The sequence below is a fragment of the Crotalus tigris genome, unplaced genomic scaffold (genome assembly GCF_016545835.1).
Source record: "Crotalus tigris isolate CLP2741 ecotype Arizona unplaced genomic scaffold, ASM1654583v1 scf7180000021207.2732985, whole genome shotgun sequence".
Classification (NCBI taxonomy): domain Eukaryota; kingdom Metazoa; phylum Chordata; class Lepidosauria; order Squamata; family Viperidae; genus Crotalus; species Crotalus tigris.
This window is the reverse complement of record NW_024098398.1, coordinates 438,572-455,848: the sequence shown is the minus strand read 5'-3', so window position 1 is coordinate 455,848 and position 17,277 is coordinate 438,572. Positions and strand designations below refer to the sequence as shown.

The 17,277-nt window shown below is 41.3% G+C and overlaps 1 long non-coding RNA gene across 1 annotated transcript; it reads left to right on the top strand.

Moving 5' to 3' along the window:
• The first annotated feature begins 13,593 nt into the window (after positions 1-13,593).
• On the top strand, positions 13,594-15,563 carry LOC120320192. The gene is made up of 3 exons (XR_005559921.1): positions 13,594-13,660; positions 15,084-15,189; positions 15,446-15,563. It is a non-coding gene; the product is annotated as an uncharacterized LOC120320192 (long non-coding RNA).
• Positions 15,564-17,277: the final 1,714 nt, after the last annotated feature.

Below are 17,277 nucleotides of genomic sequence, written 5' to 3'. Positions count from 1 at the left end.
TTGCGAGTTTGACACCCTTGTTCTAATAGAAGTAACTCAAGATCAATGCTCTATCTGCTTTACTCTAGCTGTACCATAACTAGTGTGGTTTGGATTCAGATGCTCCTTGCCTTCTCTAAAGAATTGAAGCAGAGATGTCTTTGCTCATGGTCCAGCAGGAATGTTTGCAAGGATGGCTCATGTCACCTTTGATCTTCTCCATGGGAATATGTGTAACAGAGCTCTTAGTGGGAGTTCTGCAGCCAAAGCACCTGGAGCTATGGCTTCAGACAAAGCAAAGGGTATAATATCTGAGCTCCAAGGATACAGAAGACCATTAGAAAGTAATAAAATGTTGGTGTATTCCACATCTCCTTCCCAATGTCTAATGCTTTCCATATATGTGCAGACTATATATATGGTAGCCTTAGGCAAAGCCAAGATATCAAAAACAGAGCTGGCCTATGTCTTCTCTGTGGAAAGTACAGAAGGGCCAGAACAGGTGTTAAAAAAAGGGTGGCATTTACTGCAGATGATGGAAAGGATAATATTTATCAAAGGACGGAGAGGGAGAAAATTGCATACCAACTTCATTTCAAATATAAAACATGCCTTCATCTCTTTCTAAATGGCTGGGTTCAGCCTTGATCCAACTTCTACTCTGCTACATCTCTAAAGCAGTGTTTCCCAAACTTGACAATTTTAAGGCATGAGGACTTCAACTCCCAGAATTCCACAGCCAGCAATGCTGGCTGTGGAATTCTGAGAGTTGAAGTCCTCATGCCTTAAAATTGTCAAGTTTGGGAAACACTGCTCTAAAGTAATGAAGACTGTGAGAACATACTGAAACTTGTTGCCTTGTTCTATCTACCTGACCTTTGGAAGCATCAAATGAAGAATTTTTGGATTTGACACAGGATCAGGTAAAACAAAAGCATTTTAAGATGGCAACCTGTCCAGAAGGCACCAGTGCTGTAACTTGTTTCTCACCTTTTATGAAAATAGAAAAAAGGAAGCCGTGGGGCTTCTAGGTAAGGTGATCTCTGAGGTGCTCTTCACCAGAACTAGTCAGGTTTCATTAGTAATCTCCCTAGAGCATTCCTAATGTTGTGTCTTCCCAGCAGATTAGACAGCATGTTTTAACTGCTTTGAGTGTCTGAACAGCACAATCTCTTTGTTATAAAAATTGTTTGTTGTGCTCCCAGTAGGCTCTCCTTCCTATATAGCAGGGGTGTCAAACTCAATTTCACTGAGGGCCGCATCAGCATTGCAGTTACCCTTGGGGGGGCAGGGGTGTGTGGCCTACTGGGTGGGCGTGGCTGGAGTGGGTGTGGCCTACTGGGTGGGCGTGGCCAGCTCTACATCGTTTGTGTCAAGGGTGCCTGTGGGGTCCTGGGCAGGAGTGGGACAGATCTGAGGGTCTCTGACAGAAGGGGATGGGACCAGGGCAAGTGCCAAGGCATGGTCCACTGGAAGAGCCTGCCAAAACCCCTCCCCCAGAGCCCATCAAGCCAGATATGTGAAGTAGGCGAGGGCCATTTGCTGGCCACTTCCAGGCGATGGTGCATTTCTTCATTCCTCACAAAGGGTGACACCTTCCCAGCATGCACCCAGGGGGCGGGGCCAACACAGCAGGGGCTGGTTCCTTGCTGTTTCCAGACGGCCATGTGGAGCTAAGACTGAATACGTTTCAGCATAGATGGCCACCACAAAATTGTACATTGGCTCCCGGCTGGCCTGGGCCAGGGCCAAGGCAGCGGGGGCCATTCCCTCACTGTTTCCAGGATGGCTTTGCGGGCCACATGAAACCATGTTGCGGGCCGCATCCGGCCCCAGGGCCTTGTGTTTGACATGTCTGCTATATAGTCACACTTTCTGATAAAAATCTCTGTTTTCCCTAAAGGTTCCTTCCTTCCTTACTTCCTTCCTTCCCTCCCTCCCTCCCTCCCTCCCTCCTTTCCTCCCTTCCTCCTTCCTCCTTCCTTCCTTCCTTCCTTCCTTCCTTCCTTCCTTCCTTCCTTCCTTCCTTCCTTCCTTCCTCTCTTTCACTCAAGGAAGAAGAGTTTTCTGATTGCTTACTACTTAAGAAATTGTTAATGCAGAACAAACCCAGAGACACTAGGCAGGTCACTGGACAGTTTTTCATAAATATTCATCAGAAACAAACATTGCTGATAGAATTCACAGATATGCTAAATAGGAATAGAGCAATTCCTGTGAAGAACTCCTGTTGAGACTAGCCAGCCTTCTGCTTTAATGAAGTTATACTATCAAATAATGGAAAGTGATGTCAGTTATCTTCCCTACCATATCATAAACTTTAATCCATAGCAGAGAAAGAGAATACATGAATTAAGCTAATCATTAAGCACTGAGCTAGGTTGTTAGCCTGCATTGTCACAGGGTTCACTGAGTTCACATTTGTGGATTTCTAGCAAAGCATTTCAAATATTTCAATGTTTTTATCATTGCAAAGCCCTATTTGGCAATCTGGTTGGAACTAAGGTTGCAATCAAAGATGCTCCGTTTTGCCGAGTCAATAAATTGGAGGAGCTGGAAGACTCAGGTGGCTGCTATGGGTAAGATAGGCTTCTTTTGAAAAGTATGATCCTATAGGATTAAATGTACAAGAGGATTCAAGCATAGTTCTTTAGGCTTTAAGAAAGCAAAGTCCAACATAGATTAGAACAGTGGTGGCGAACCTATGGCACACATGCCAGAGACAGCACTCAGAGCCCTCTCTGTGGGCCCGCACGTTGTTGCCCCAGCCCCACCTTCCCCCACGGCCCCCTCTTCACCAGAAGCTATTCCCAGAGGAGATTTGCCCCCGAGCGCAGCCCACGCGGAGCAGCACAGCCAAGGACATGGCAGCTGGGCAGCGGGGACAAGACTCTGCCCTTGCACCCCGTCGTGTGCAGTTGATGCTGTGGGGTGCAGGCAGAGGGTGTGGCTGGCATGGCGCTGCTGAGCTGCCATGGAGGTGATGGGTGGGTGGGTGGGGCGGAGGGCAGGGGCTGGGGCAGAGTGGAGTGGAATGGGGTGGGCAGGGTGGGGGCGGGGCCAGTTTTGGGGCACTTGGTCTCTAAAAGGTTTGCCATCACTAGATTAGAACTCTTAGGTCTAGACTGCAAAACTCTGCATGGCCATTAGATGGCAGCCAAGCAATGTAGAAAAATCTGTGCCACCTACTGGTTGTCTAAGGTTTTGCAGCCCAGAGCAAAATTAATGTTTATTAATTATTAATGTAGATTAATAGTATCCACAGTGCAGATCAGATTAGGAAGAGAGTCAGTCCCTACTATTAATTCAAAAGATTATTTGAACTTAATTCAAGCTTTAGTAATGCTGTTTTAATTGTTTATTTTTCTCCATTCTTGTTTGAATATTGGAACAGCCTTTATATCTTTTAATTAGGAATGTGTGATGGCATAATTTGTTTTCAATCTTGCCTTGGGTCTAATGGATAAATATGGAAGTGAATATTTAATACCCATTAGAGAAATGTCCCTGTAGGAGTTGCGCATGCTTTGAAAATGATTGGGAAGAAAAGATTTGGGCCTGCTGCAAGTTTGAATGCTGCACTTATCCACTCTTCATTAGAGCAGCTCCCAGCTTTATGCTCATGCCAGCCTGGAAAAAAAAATATGAAATCAGATATCTTCAGTAACTGGGACTCCCAGCTCAGTCACCTGCACATAGGTCACCTTGAAAATACTTGTTCACCAAAACATTTTCCCCAAATTCCCAAGAATTGCATGACAGGTTTTTAAAAGGAACCTATAAACCTTGACATGGGCATACTAACCCATGTTGGTATGAAAAAAAGCTAAAATATTAGCTTAGGTAGGCTAGTAATCTGATTACAATGCATATGATATTGTATATGGAAGGAAGTGTGATGGCTCAGTGGTTAAAGATGCTAAGCTTGTCAGCTGGAAAGCTGATAGCCTGGGTTTGAGACCATGCAATGGGGTGATCTCCCATTCCTGTGCCAGTTTGTACCCTCCTAGCAGTTTGAAAGCATACAAATGCGAGCAAATTAATAGGTACCACTTTGGTGGGAAGGTAACAGCGTTGTTCTATCCCAGCCTATAGCCGTCCTTGTTAAAGGCACAAGGACCAAATCCCTGTTGATAAAATAGGCTGGAGACTTAAAACAAAACAAACCCCTTTTAATATGGGTGACAAACCTGCCAAATAGTCCAGAAACAAGAGCAGCCAAACTCAATCCAAATGAAGGAAATAGTCCACATGAAACACGATGCAAACAGAAGAGTAGTCACAGGCGAGACGAACAGAACAGGATCCCATGAAGTACTTTGCAAACGTTTGCCTTCAGATACCAGCACCGCCCACACCTCCTCTTTTTATAAAGCAGTCCCAAGGCGTTGCCTCTCAGTGCCTTCTCCTTTTTCCCTGGAGTAGTCCCATTGACTGCTGCTGATTTACTCTTGCTAATTGCCTGTGTGTGCAAGCATCAATTAGCATGTCCATCAGGTGTGAGTCCTCCAAGTCTGACTCATTCTCCTCACACAGCTGAGCTTCATCAGGAACACGACTGGAGGGCCCAGGCTCTGCATCAAACCATGAGTCTTGTAATTCATCAGAGCCTCCCTCTGCCCCTGATGGCCCTTCAAATGCCTCCTCCACCTCCTCCTCAGATTCCTCAGACTCAGCTGTTGGGAACACAGGCTGGCATGGAATCACGAAAGGTGTTCTGTGTGCCTTGGCATATAGGTATGCTGGCCACATGACCACAAAAACATCTTTAGACAATGAAGGCTTTGGACAACAATCACTGCCCTCTAGAGTTGGACATGACTGGACAGAGAAAACTTTTACCTTTTCCTTTATATGGAATTTAACAGAATCAATTACTGTCGTTGTAATAAGTAGTTACTCTTGGTGTTTTTTGATACCATTAACCACAATGTTCTTCTAAACTGACTCGGATGATTATGTTGCTTTTTCTGGGGTCAGTGGTGTCTGGAAAGGAGAGGTCCCACCTATGTGGGGTACCGCAGGTGCTAGTGATGTCCCTTCTTCTATTCAACATCTAAATGAGATATTTCAATGAGCTCATATGTTACCCTGGGGCAGGAGTAGGCAACCGTGGCTCTTTTATGACTCGTGGACTTCAACTCCCAGAATTCCTCAGCCAACATGGCTCAGCTTGGAAACCTCTCCCTTTCCCCTCAGCATGGCTGGCTCAGGAATCCTGGGAGTTGAAATCCACGAGTCATAAAAGAGCCAAGGTTGCCTACTCCTGCCCTGGGGGGAATCACACTGCTTCTGATGAATTAAACGATTCTGTGGATATCCTATCCTGGTGACTGGAGGCTGTGAGGTCTGGGTGAGGAACAACCAGCTTCAGCTGAACCCTGGTAAGACTGACTGGCTTTGGGTTTGGGGGCCATCTGGTTATAGGATTGTACCATCTTTGGTGCTGGATGGGGTTCCACTGTCCCAGATCCTGTATGGAATCTACAGGTCATCCTGGATTCACAATTCCTGTTTGAAAAGCTGGTGATAATCATAGTTAGGAGGATCTTTGCATGTAAAACAATAATAAAATAAATATTTTACTGTTTTATTAGGCTGTTGCTTTCTGCCAATCTCCACGAGATGGGCAGCCATATAAGTTTGATTAATAACAATAAATAAAATGCATAAATTTGTGAAGCAAGAAAGAATGATGCTTGAATCTAAATTGATTCTGCCTCTCCGTTTAAAATCTAGACTCAAATGCCAGTAAGAAAACTTCCATATGGAGAAAGGGATGCTCAATATAGAACTGAAATGAGTTGTCAGACCTGCCCCAAAATAATCATTTAGGAAAGCAGAGTCTCGACTCCAGTTGATTCAAGTGAAAAGAACTTTGACTAAAGTTATTGGTTGTAGGAAGGTGAGGTGGAAAATGAAGTTCCCTCTTACCGATGCAAAGAGCCAAACCCAATGTTCCCCATCCTTTCCCACAATGTCTGGTCCATTGCCATCCAATCCAGGATCATCATGATATTGTGGGAAACTCTGGTTTCTTTAGGGTGCTGGAATTTCACACCCAGGGCAAACGGTCTTGAAGATGCCTGGTGTATCCAAAATGTTTCAGATATTTGCTGGAAATGTAAACAACAGCCAGGCACTTATTACCATGTCTGGTGGACATGCCCTATTGCTAAGAAATATTGGTCTAAGATTCATAGATGGTTGGAAAAGATGATGAAACTACAAATAGAATTTAAACCAGAATTGTTTTTGTTAGGAATATTAAGACCTAATTATGGTAAAGAGAATGAGTACTTGATATTGCATGTTTTAACTGCTGCAAGGATAGTATTTGCCCAATTTTGGAAAAATGAGAATCTACCCTCTGACCAGATTATTATTACCAAAATTCTAGAGTGTGCAGAAATGGATAGACTAACATTAGAAATGAAAGAAAAAGATGATTCAATTTATTTTAGAACTTGGGAAAAATTTTATCAATGGTTAGAGACACGTTAGAACTTGAAGGATTTAATATTTTAGAATAGATGACTGATTTTTAATCGAGTTCTAACTAACATTTTGATGATATGATTACTTTTCCTGACTTACTGATTTTCATTTGTTACTTTTGATTGTTACTTTTTTTTTTTTGTGATTTTATTAGTAGTGTTCACTTAATAGATCAATGTATTTGTTTACTAATTATTTTTAATATGTTACAGTTTAAGCTTTGTTAAAAATGGTTGAATATGATACTTACTCATTATTATGAACCGGATGGTTGCTTGTTTGTTGAAATATGTGATTGTACCTATCCTTATTTTATCCTAATCCCTTATTTCCTTCCCCTCCCCTTTCCTTTTTACCCTTTCCTTTACCATACCTGTATTTTTCCTATTTTTCCTTACCTATATAAATTTAATAAAATTTTGTTAATAAAAAGATGCCTGGTGTAACCAGTACAAGTATCTTTTTCACATGTCAACTTCCCCTCTCCATTTCCCACCATTAGATACACAAGTGTGGATTGCCCCACATGCCTGCCCCTTATTTATTTATTTATTTATGAGACTTATATACCGCTTTAAGTGCAAGCACTCTCTAAGCGGTCTACACCAGTAAGCAATGTATATATATATATTTACATTGCCCCCAACAATCTGGGTCCTCATTTTACCTACCCCGGAAGGATGGAAGGCTGAGTCAACCTTGAGCCGGTGAGATTTGAACCGCTGACCTGCTGAACACAGTCAGCTAAAGTGGCCTGCAGTACTGCACTCTAACTGCTGCACCACCTTATCCTTTGATGGCAGGAGGTCAGCATGGTGCCAGGCCGACAATGGAGACAATGACATGCACCTTCATCAATATTCACAATCTTTGAATAATAGCAGAAATAAATTGATGCTACAGCTTGATTCAATTATGTGGTTTTTACAAATCGCACTTATTGAATAAGATGTTTTCCCTCAATCGTTGAGGACTTGGTAAGTATCAACAATGAACCTTTAATTCACAAAAAAACCACTGGTGTTATTTACTAAATGTTGGCTGTCCCACATGACCTTTCCATAGGCATTATGTATTTATGCATTTCTTTATATTTAAAATATTTATATTGCTGCTGAGGACATGCATTTATATCAAACACACATTTAGATAGCTCATAAAATAATCGAATACTCATTAAATCCATTTTAATCATTAATTATGTCATTATATTTTTCTATTCATTCCCACTATTATGTCAACATTTCACAGTTAAGAATTTATCTCTAACCATATTTACCTACTTTTAATGTTATAAATTGCTCCAGAGGGTCCAGCTTCTCAACATATTCTTATAATTCTTAGAGTTTCTTTATTTGTTTTTGCAGCTACTCGTTGGCTGGACTTGAAAATACATCAATAGCCATGCTTTATCTTAGAATTATCTGAATAACCAATATTCTACTCCAAGTGTTATTCGGGCAAGATAAGCCAGGCACCAACCAACAAATGAGCAGTTTATGGTTGTGTTTAGACAAGATATAAAGATGCCCATGGTCTCTTTCTCTGTCAGTTGGACTGTGATCACAATAAAGTTGTCTGTCTGTCTGTCTATCTAATCTAATCTAATCTAATCTATCTGTTGAAGATGGGAATAAACAACACGGGGATAAACAAGACGGGAATAAACAACATGGTGACTGCTTGAGAAAGAAGATTGTAGATTATTGAAGAGGAGAGCCAGAGACGAAAGTTGGCTCTGGAAGAAAAAAAAAGAGAGCACATGTAGTAGGGACTTTGGAGGTCTTCTAGTCCAGCCCCCTGCTCAGGCAAGAAAACCTATACCATCTCAGATAGGTGAGTGTCTAGTCTCTCCTTAAAAATCTCCAGTGATGGAGCACCCACGATTTCTGGGGGTAAGCTGTTCCACTGATTGATTGTCCTCATTGTCAGGAAGTTTCTCCTTAATTCCAGGTTGCTTCTCTCCTTGATCAGTTTCCAACCGTTGTTTCTCTTCCTTCCCTCTGGTGCTCTGGTGAACAACCTGGCCCCCTCTGCCTTGTGGCAGACCCTCAGATACTGGAATACTGCTATCATGTCTCCTCTATTTCTTCTTTTTTTAAAAACTAGCCCAACCCAAGTTCCATAGCCGTTCTTCATATGTTTTGGTCTCCAGGCCTTTGATCATCTTAGTTGCTCTTCTCTGAATTTTTTTCCAAACTCTCAACATCTGTTTTGTGATGTGGTGACCAAAATTGGCTGCAAGTATATGAGGTGTGGTTTTACTAGGGCTTATGCTGACTCTGTAAACCGCTTACAGAGAGCTGTCAAGTGCTATGAAAGCAGTATATAAGTTTAAGTGCTATTGCTACCTTGTGATCATTCAACTGCAGTTAATTGTGAGTTGTCTTTCACTAGGGCCTCCAGTGACATCACAGAGGCTTTGGATACAAACTCGGGACCCTGTGAAGAAAGGAATTAATGCCCAATGCCCTGATGTGCTTTCAGTATTTTGATCAAATCCATCTCTTGGGAGCAAATAGGGCTCTTAAAGTCCACAAGCTTTTCCTCTCTGCTTACGACACTCTGCTTGCCAACTTCAACAGAAGGTCAGCCTAATAAGGTGTGTCAGGCAGTCTTTCTTCACACAGTGCGATGTAAAGGAGAATTTGAAATACAGTCCCAAGTGCTAAGGGAAAGGTTAAACAGGTTTTCCTCAATGGCAAGCCCAGTTTCACTTACAACGTGCAAGTGCCATTGCAGAGAAGCAGCTGAGGCATTCTGGGGACCAATAAGAATCTGCTTATAATATGATTAGGCAGGCAAAGCACTCTTAAAGTGCTCTATCATTTGTTGTGAGATTGTTGTGCTGTGTATTGGGACCTCTTTAGGCTTTGAGTGGGTTGAAACAGTGATACTTAATGTGTGTGTCTTCTACCTTAAAATGAAGGCAGGCTTTGCCCACTGGCCTCAGAAGTGGCATTAGTGCAGCAAATACTAACAGATTTTTTTGGGGAGGGGGGTTGTTTATTATTAGCTGTAATTTCTTAACTCAAACAGGGACATTCTTTGAGAATCTCTGAATCCCTGAATCCATTCTTCAAAAAGTACTTTCCCTCCCCCGAAACCTGCTCTTTTCCCTCAACACTTATAAGATCAAAGAGAAGAATTTAATGCACATTTGTGACCATTTAGAATATATTTTCAAGGGGAGGCATTACTGCCAATACTATCAAATGCAGTCCTATTAAAAAAAATACATATATAAAATGCTTGAGATTTCTGGAGACTTCTGGATTTGCATTTCCTTTGTAGTTTCATTAACATAATTGGAAAACAGATTTAATTAGTGTCTTAGCACTATTCATGTTGTCTTTTTATTCTTTATTTCTTAAAGAGACTGGGGAAAAGGCAGAGCAATAGTTGAAGTGGTGTGTGGGGGGGGGGTTGTGTGTGTTGTTGTTGTTGTTGAGTTGAGTTGATACCCATTTTCTTAGTATCCACACAAGGATAAGATTCAATACACGGGTGGAATCAAGAATAAATAGAGCCAGCAGTGTGGAAACTGCACATCCTGTTGGATAATTCTGCACTGCTAGAGGATGTGCAAGCATGGGAACATTAAAAGCATGTGGGCTGGACAACTGTCACGCATATTTCACATCCAATCGCAGGAAGGGTGGTGATATTCAACTGTCTAACCATAAACATGTCTAACAGTGAGAGATATTGATTTTTGTCATAGCTCTGATCTGAAAACCATCCTAAGCCACTTTATTTTTTCCTACTCAGATTCTAATTCATCAAGGACACCTTGCGAGGGAGATAATTATTCCCACAATGTAGGAATGAGTACAAATAATCCAGCTTTCCATGAATTGATTAAATTATTTTCAAATTCAGCTAACCTTAAAAACTCCAAATGCTCCTTCGGCGATTAAAGAGACCCATATCTCAGAAGCAGATTAGATGGTCAAGCAAATCTGAATTATATCACTTAAATAATATATTTAAAAGTATATACAGAAGTGATGGTGAATCTTTTAGAGACAGGGTGCCCAAAAATTGGCCCCCTCCCCGCTCCACCCCCCGCCCTTCCCCAGCTCTGTCCTCCCCTCCCCTACCCCGCCTGCCCACAGGACCACTTACCGCCTCCACGGCCCACCGCAGATCGCCCAGGCAGCATCAACTGCATGATGGAGTGTGAGGGCAGAGTTTTGTCAATGCTGCCTGGCTGCCATGTCCTTGGCTGCACTGCTCCATGTGAGCCACGCTCAAGGGTGACTCTCCTTCAGGGGGGCTGCTGGAGAGGATGGGGTCACAGGGGGAAGCAAGGCTGGGGCAACGGCCCATGTGCCCACAGAGAGGGCTCTGAGTGCCACCTCTGGCACCCGTGCCATAGGTTCGCCACCACTAATATAGTATCAGCTACCAACAAACCAACGTTTTGGTTTATATTTCTGTAACCAGCTTACATTGTGCATTATAAGCCGGCATAATTATGTATAATTATGTACATGCCTCTAGATACTCAGTGATGATACTCTATCACTAGAAGTTTTTCAAGAAGAGATTGGACAGCCATTGAACAGTCCAGAATGATATAGGGAAGGAGTAGGCAACCTTGGCTCTTTCATGACTTGTGGACTTCAATACCCAGAATTCCTGAACCAGCCATGCTGATTCAGGAATTCTGGGAGTTGAAGTCCACAAGTCATAAAAGAGCCAAGGTTGTCTACCCCTGGTATAGGGTCTCCTGCCTGAGCAGGGAGTTGGACAAGAAAACCTCCAAGGTCCCTTCCAACTCTGTTATTCTGTTCTGTTCTACTTCCTCCTAACTTATATAAGGTTGTGGTTAACTCTTATCTTTCAATGAATACAAACTGGAAGAGCCCAGTAAAAGTAAAAAAGTTTTCATTTGGGAAATTGTTACTCTATAAACAGTGAAAACAGTGATTTATATCTCTAGATTTATTTTGTTTCTTCTTCCTAGTGTACATTTTGAATTAGATGAGAAGATGTTTCTAAGAAATAGTTCCTTAATCACATCTATGTCCCCACTATTTAAGGGAAATACATATTTGTAATGTTTTAATGTTTCATTCTTTGATAATGTGACCAAATTAGTAGACCAGCGAAATGCTGTGGACATAGTATACTTAGATTTCAGTAAGGCATTAGACAAAGTAGACCACAATCTATAAGCTAGAAAAAGATGGAGTAGATAACATCATCACCAGATGGATTTGTAGCTGGCTGACAAACTGTCCTCAACAAGTAGTCCTCAATGAAGTAAGCAGTGGGGTACCACAAGGCTCCATCTAAGGTCCAGTACTCTTCAATATCTTAATCAATGACTTAGATGAGGAAATAGAAGGGGAACTCATCAAATCTGCAGATGACACTAAATAGCCAACACCCCAGAAGACAAGCTCAGGATTCAAAAAGATCTTGACAAACTTGAACAATGGGCCCTATCCAACAAAATGAGTTTTAATGTGGACAAAAGCAAAGTTTTAAATTTAGGCAGAAAAATCGAAGATATAAATACAGATTAGGTGAGACCTGGATCAAAAACAGTAACTGTGAGAGGGACCTTGGCGTTCTAGTGAACGATCACTTGACTATGAGCCAGCAGTGTGCAGCAGCAGCCAAAAAAGCTAATACCATCCTGGGTTGTATAAACAGAGGCATAGAATCAAGATCACACAAAGTATTAGTATCACTTTATAAAACCCTAGTGAGAGCACACCTGGAATACTGCAACCAATTTTGGTCACCATACTACAAAAAAGATGTTTAGACCTTGGAGAAAGTTCAGAGAAGAGCAACTAAAAAGATCCAAGGCCTGGAAACTAAAACATATGAAGAACAGCTGCAGGACTTGGGTTTGGCTAGTCTAAAGAAAAGAAGAAATAGGGGTGACATGATGGCAGTATTCCAGTATTTGAGGGACTACCACAAAGAAGAAGAAGAGGTCAAACTATTTTCCAAAGCATCAGAGGGCAGAGCAAGAAACAATGGTTGGAAACTGATCAAAGAGAGAAGCAACCTGGAATTAAGGAGAAATTTCCAGACAATTAACCAGTGGAACAGAAGTTCCCTCCAAAAATCATGAGTGCTCCATCACTGGAGGTTTTTAGATAGTCACTTGTCTGAGATGGTATAGATTCTCCTGTTTGGGTGGGGGGCTGGACTAGAAGACCTCCGAGGTCCCTTCCAGTTCTATTCTATTCTTCTCCTCAATAATAGTTGTGGTATTTTGCCTGTGCTTAGGTGAACAATGGAAACAGATAAGGGATAATTTCTGCCATTGAAGATCCTGTCTTTGTGTCATCTGCACAAGCCTGTGCTTCAAAAAAGCTTAGACTCATTTGTAATTCCACCCTTGCAGACTACTGCATTCCAGATCCCATTTCATCAGGAGATGGAGATTAAAATCAGATTTTCTGGGTCTGAAAGTACTCTCCATAGTTTGACCAAGTATGTTGGCAGAGGAACTGTTTCAACTCTTGTGGGTCCAATAAAGCCAACCAGGCCATTCCCTCTTTCCCCACTATCAAATCCTTTCTTCCCTCCTTTTTTATGCTTCCTCTTTTGGTGTTAATTTTGGAAAACTGCTGTAAATGAATAAAGACATGATTAAATGACTAGAGGCAAAAGGAAAAGGGTGAGCAGGCTCAGGACCTTCAGGTCAATATGTATATCAAGCCAAGTCATTAGCAACTGAAAATGGCACCATCTGGGCTGGTTCTGTTCATTATATTCCTGGTGGAGAAATTAACTTAGCTCAGTTTGATAGACAATTGTAGGAGGAAAAACTGTCTGGAAATAGGTAAATAGAATTCTCCAGGACCAATTTATCCAACCGAAGAATAGAGAAAGGAGACCAAATAGAATTGTATTTAGAAAGTGATTATTTAAATTAATGATAATAATCAGCATTATTCTTACTCTTAAATTTCCTCTATGTTTTACTTCATAATATTCACTGTGTGTTATAATGCTAGTATTGCCAAGATACATTGACAAATTCTTCGTTGTTGGGTTTTTGCTTTGTTTTTTTGGTTTGTCTATCTCTAGCCCAAAGAGGAAGAAATTATATTTGCCTGCTTTACAGCTGTTAAAGTTGGCCAAGAAAAAGAAGACAGTTTTAATTTATAAAGCTCAAAGATAAATCAGAATTCAAATTTAGAAGTAAGAGGTAAGCACTTAAAATCCATTGAACTGAATGGACAAATCTGGAGGTACGGTTCCTCCCAAAATTGCATATTTAAGAAAACTCAAAAAACATTTTGGAAGATGCTTATTTCAAAAAAGGAAGTATTTACACTAATATTTTTACATCTCTGTTCAAATTTAATGCACATTATTTGCCCATCACTATAAGAATGACGGTAATTTATTATATACAGTAGATCTACACCAGGGGTGTCAAACTCAATTTCATTGCGGTTGCCCTCGGAGGGGCGGGGGCGGCGTGTGTGGCCAGGGTGGGTGCGGCCTACTGGGTGGGTGTGGATGGAGTGGGTGTGGCTTACTGGGTGGGCGTGGCCAGCTCTACATCATTTGTGTCAAGGGTCCTTGTAGAGGCCTGGGCAGGAGTGGGACAGATCTGAGGGTCTCTGGCAGAAAGGGATGGGACCAGGGCAAACCCCATCAAGCTGGATATGTGAAGTAGACAAGGGCCATTTGCTGGCCACTTCCAGGCGATGGTGCGTTTCTTCATTCCTCACAAAGGGTGACACCTCCCCAGCATGCAACCACTTATGGACTTCGTGCTTGAGGTAGGAAAAAAATGAAAATTTGCTTTAGCATTTTGCTGATTAGGGAGATTTGTTGTTATAGAAATGGCTAGTATAAACGATTATGTAAAAGTAAAAAGCTGAGGTTGTTTGTTATTACTTTATTCTCCTGTGCCAAAAAGAATCAGAAATCAGTGTTTTTTTTCTTTTTCTTTTCCCCGTTACCCTACACTTTTTCCTCTTTCCCCTTTCTTCCCCTATTTTCATTTTTCTTTGTATTTGTGTATTTTATATTTTGATAAACTAATAAAAATTGACACCCCCCAAAAAAGGAAAGTAACTGACATGAGATGGATTGATAGATTAGAATTTTCCAACATCATCTTCATTGCATATGGAAAATCCAGAGTTCCTCAACAGAGTTGTGGTGGGGGGGAGTTACAATTATTTAATAATCTGCTTTGTGTTTTATCATCTTTGTAAAACCTGTCTAGAGGACATCTGTGAATGCTGGATTAAATATATATTTAATATATTCGACTTCGTCAAAACGTCGCCAAGACATTTCCAATTTTACGCAGGAGAAAACCCAAATAACCAAAGACCTACATACAAACACCCGTGAAAACCTCAGAAAACATATATATATATATATATATATATATATATATATATATATATATATATATATATATATATTAAAAATTGCGGTCTCCGACCTCTGATCAGATCTAAATGTCACAGAAGCTAAGGAATTGTTTGAAAAACAAGGCATAGGTAGCAATTTATGGTGGCTAACAACATACATCTATTATTAGCCATTATTAAGACTTGTTTCTCTGTGTTCATCACTTGGTCTGATACTGATTCCTTGACTCTTAGATGCAAGAAGATTTGAATGAGTCTACACGAGGCACCCCTTTAAATCCTCAGAAGCTGCTCTCATCTCTGTCCCCAAAGATTCCAGATCGAGGCCTACAAAATGGAGGTGAAAGAGAGGTCTCAGACTAGAGCATGGTTGCAGTACATCCAGTGGTGGGATTCAAATATGTAAACAACTGGTTCTCTGTGTGGATGCCACTTCCGGAAGTCCGTTCTGGGCCTGGGCAACAAAAAATTAGCTACCGGTTCCGCTGAACTGGTGCAAACTGGCTGAATCCCACCACTGAATACGTTGGATGTAAATCAGCAGGATTTGTTTGTGATTGGCATGTAGTTGACATTACCTTTAATATTATTTTCAGATGTCCTGATCGCAATCGAACAACAGTGTCTATTGCAGCCTGCATTTCACTACCTCCTTTATTGCTTACGACGATCACCTGCATGCTATGAATACAACATAAGGAAAGACCTGCTGTTGGTACACCTCTTGGATGGCAGCCAAGCTATTTATTGCTATTCAAGCAATTAATGGTCTTATTGATCTCTTGCTTTCCCCTAGTAAACATTGGATAAGTCATTTATTTTTATTCCTTAGTTGTAATTAATGCAAGTAGAGTCTGACTGGTATTTGCTTGTATTGCACTTTCTGGATGAGAGAACATTTTCCCTTTCACAACCACTTTGTGGTGGAACGGACTCGTTACAAATAAGGCACATCTGCTCATTATTTTTCTAAATAGTATATAACCATCGGAATGTGGGCTTGTTTCTTCCTCGCTCTGGTAGAACTCAAGCAACTTCTCTAAATGCAGCATATATTTTGTTACTTAAACAGCTACTCATTTTCCATGATTATTCTCAGGGCAAAACCATATTTCTTGGGCCATCAATACTTCATGCCAGAAAAAAACAGGAAGATGTTGGTTGGAAGCTGATGTACTGACCTCCACTAATGGAGCATACAATGCCAGGAGAGGAGCTGTGTTATCTGCTCTTTCAAAATATTTATTTACTAAGGAGAGAGAGAGAGAGAGGGGAGAGAGAGAAAGAGACAGGAGAGAGAGAAAGAGAGAGAGAGAAAAAAAATTACAAAATACACATGACATGGAAAAGTTTGAAGAGTGATGACATTGTACTATTGTAGAAGACTTTAGCTCTGGCCTCCAGAAGTCAGTGGAAGAGGTTCCTTGCAGACTACTGGAACCATTTGCACTTCAGTTTGAGATGCAGAAACCACAGACTCATCCCCAACAGCCTGCACCTGTCTTCAACAGTGAAGGGGCACAGGGCAGAAAACATCCTGCAGCCAAGAAGGCTCCACACACATTTGCGCTACTCAGATGACTCTGAGGACACAGATTTCCTCAACAACTCTCTAAAAGAAGGCAAATGACCAGCAGTCTGCAAGGAACATAAATCCTTCTATCCCCATCATCTGGTCAGAGCTGCAGAAGCTTTTTGGATGAGAAGTGAAATGTCTTCAAAGAAAAAAAACCCAAGGAAATCCAGTTGCCACCTGAAAAAAAGCATCTTTGGGGCAACCATGACCTGGATAACTGAGAAACTCCCTAGACAAAAGGACCATTGATTGCTGACCTTTGGGAAAGCAGAAAGCATGAGAAGAAGACTCAGAACAGTGCCACCTTGACCTTGTTTTCCTTAAAAATGGAAAAAGCTCTGCACGAGCTTTCAAGCTTCAAAAAAATGCACTGTGAAAAGAATCCAGAGAAAGAAATATTTTGGAAAATATTGAAAAGTCAGAATATATTTCCCCAAAGGAATAATGGAGAAGATCTTTTTAAAAAGACAGAAGCCAGCCCCAGCCCCTCTCCCCAAGCAGAAACTAGGCAGAGGCCAGCTTTTAGAAATAGAGATGTAATAATCCATTCAGGAAGGTTGGAGCCAGGAAGCTATTAGGAAGACAAAGACACCTAAAATCTACATACCCCCACACAAATTCTGAAGACAGGAGACAAAATAGGATTAACCCACCAATACCAAAAGGGCAAACTCAGACTCAGGTCAAAGTACATGACACAGGAAATATAAAGCCTCAAACAGGAACAGGAAACAACCTCAAGAGCCCCAGAAGGCATAAAAACCCACCACTTCCTGCTACATGTGGTCAGTTTTCACAAAGCCATTTTTCTGTCTGGCTCTCATCTTCAATAAACTACAGCCTTCTTTCTAA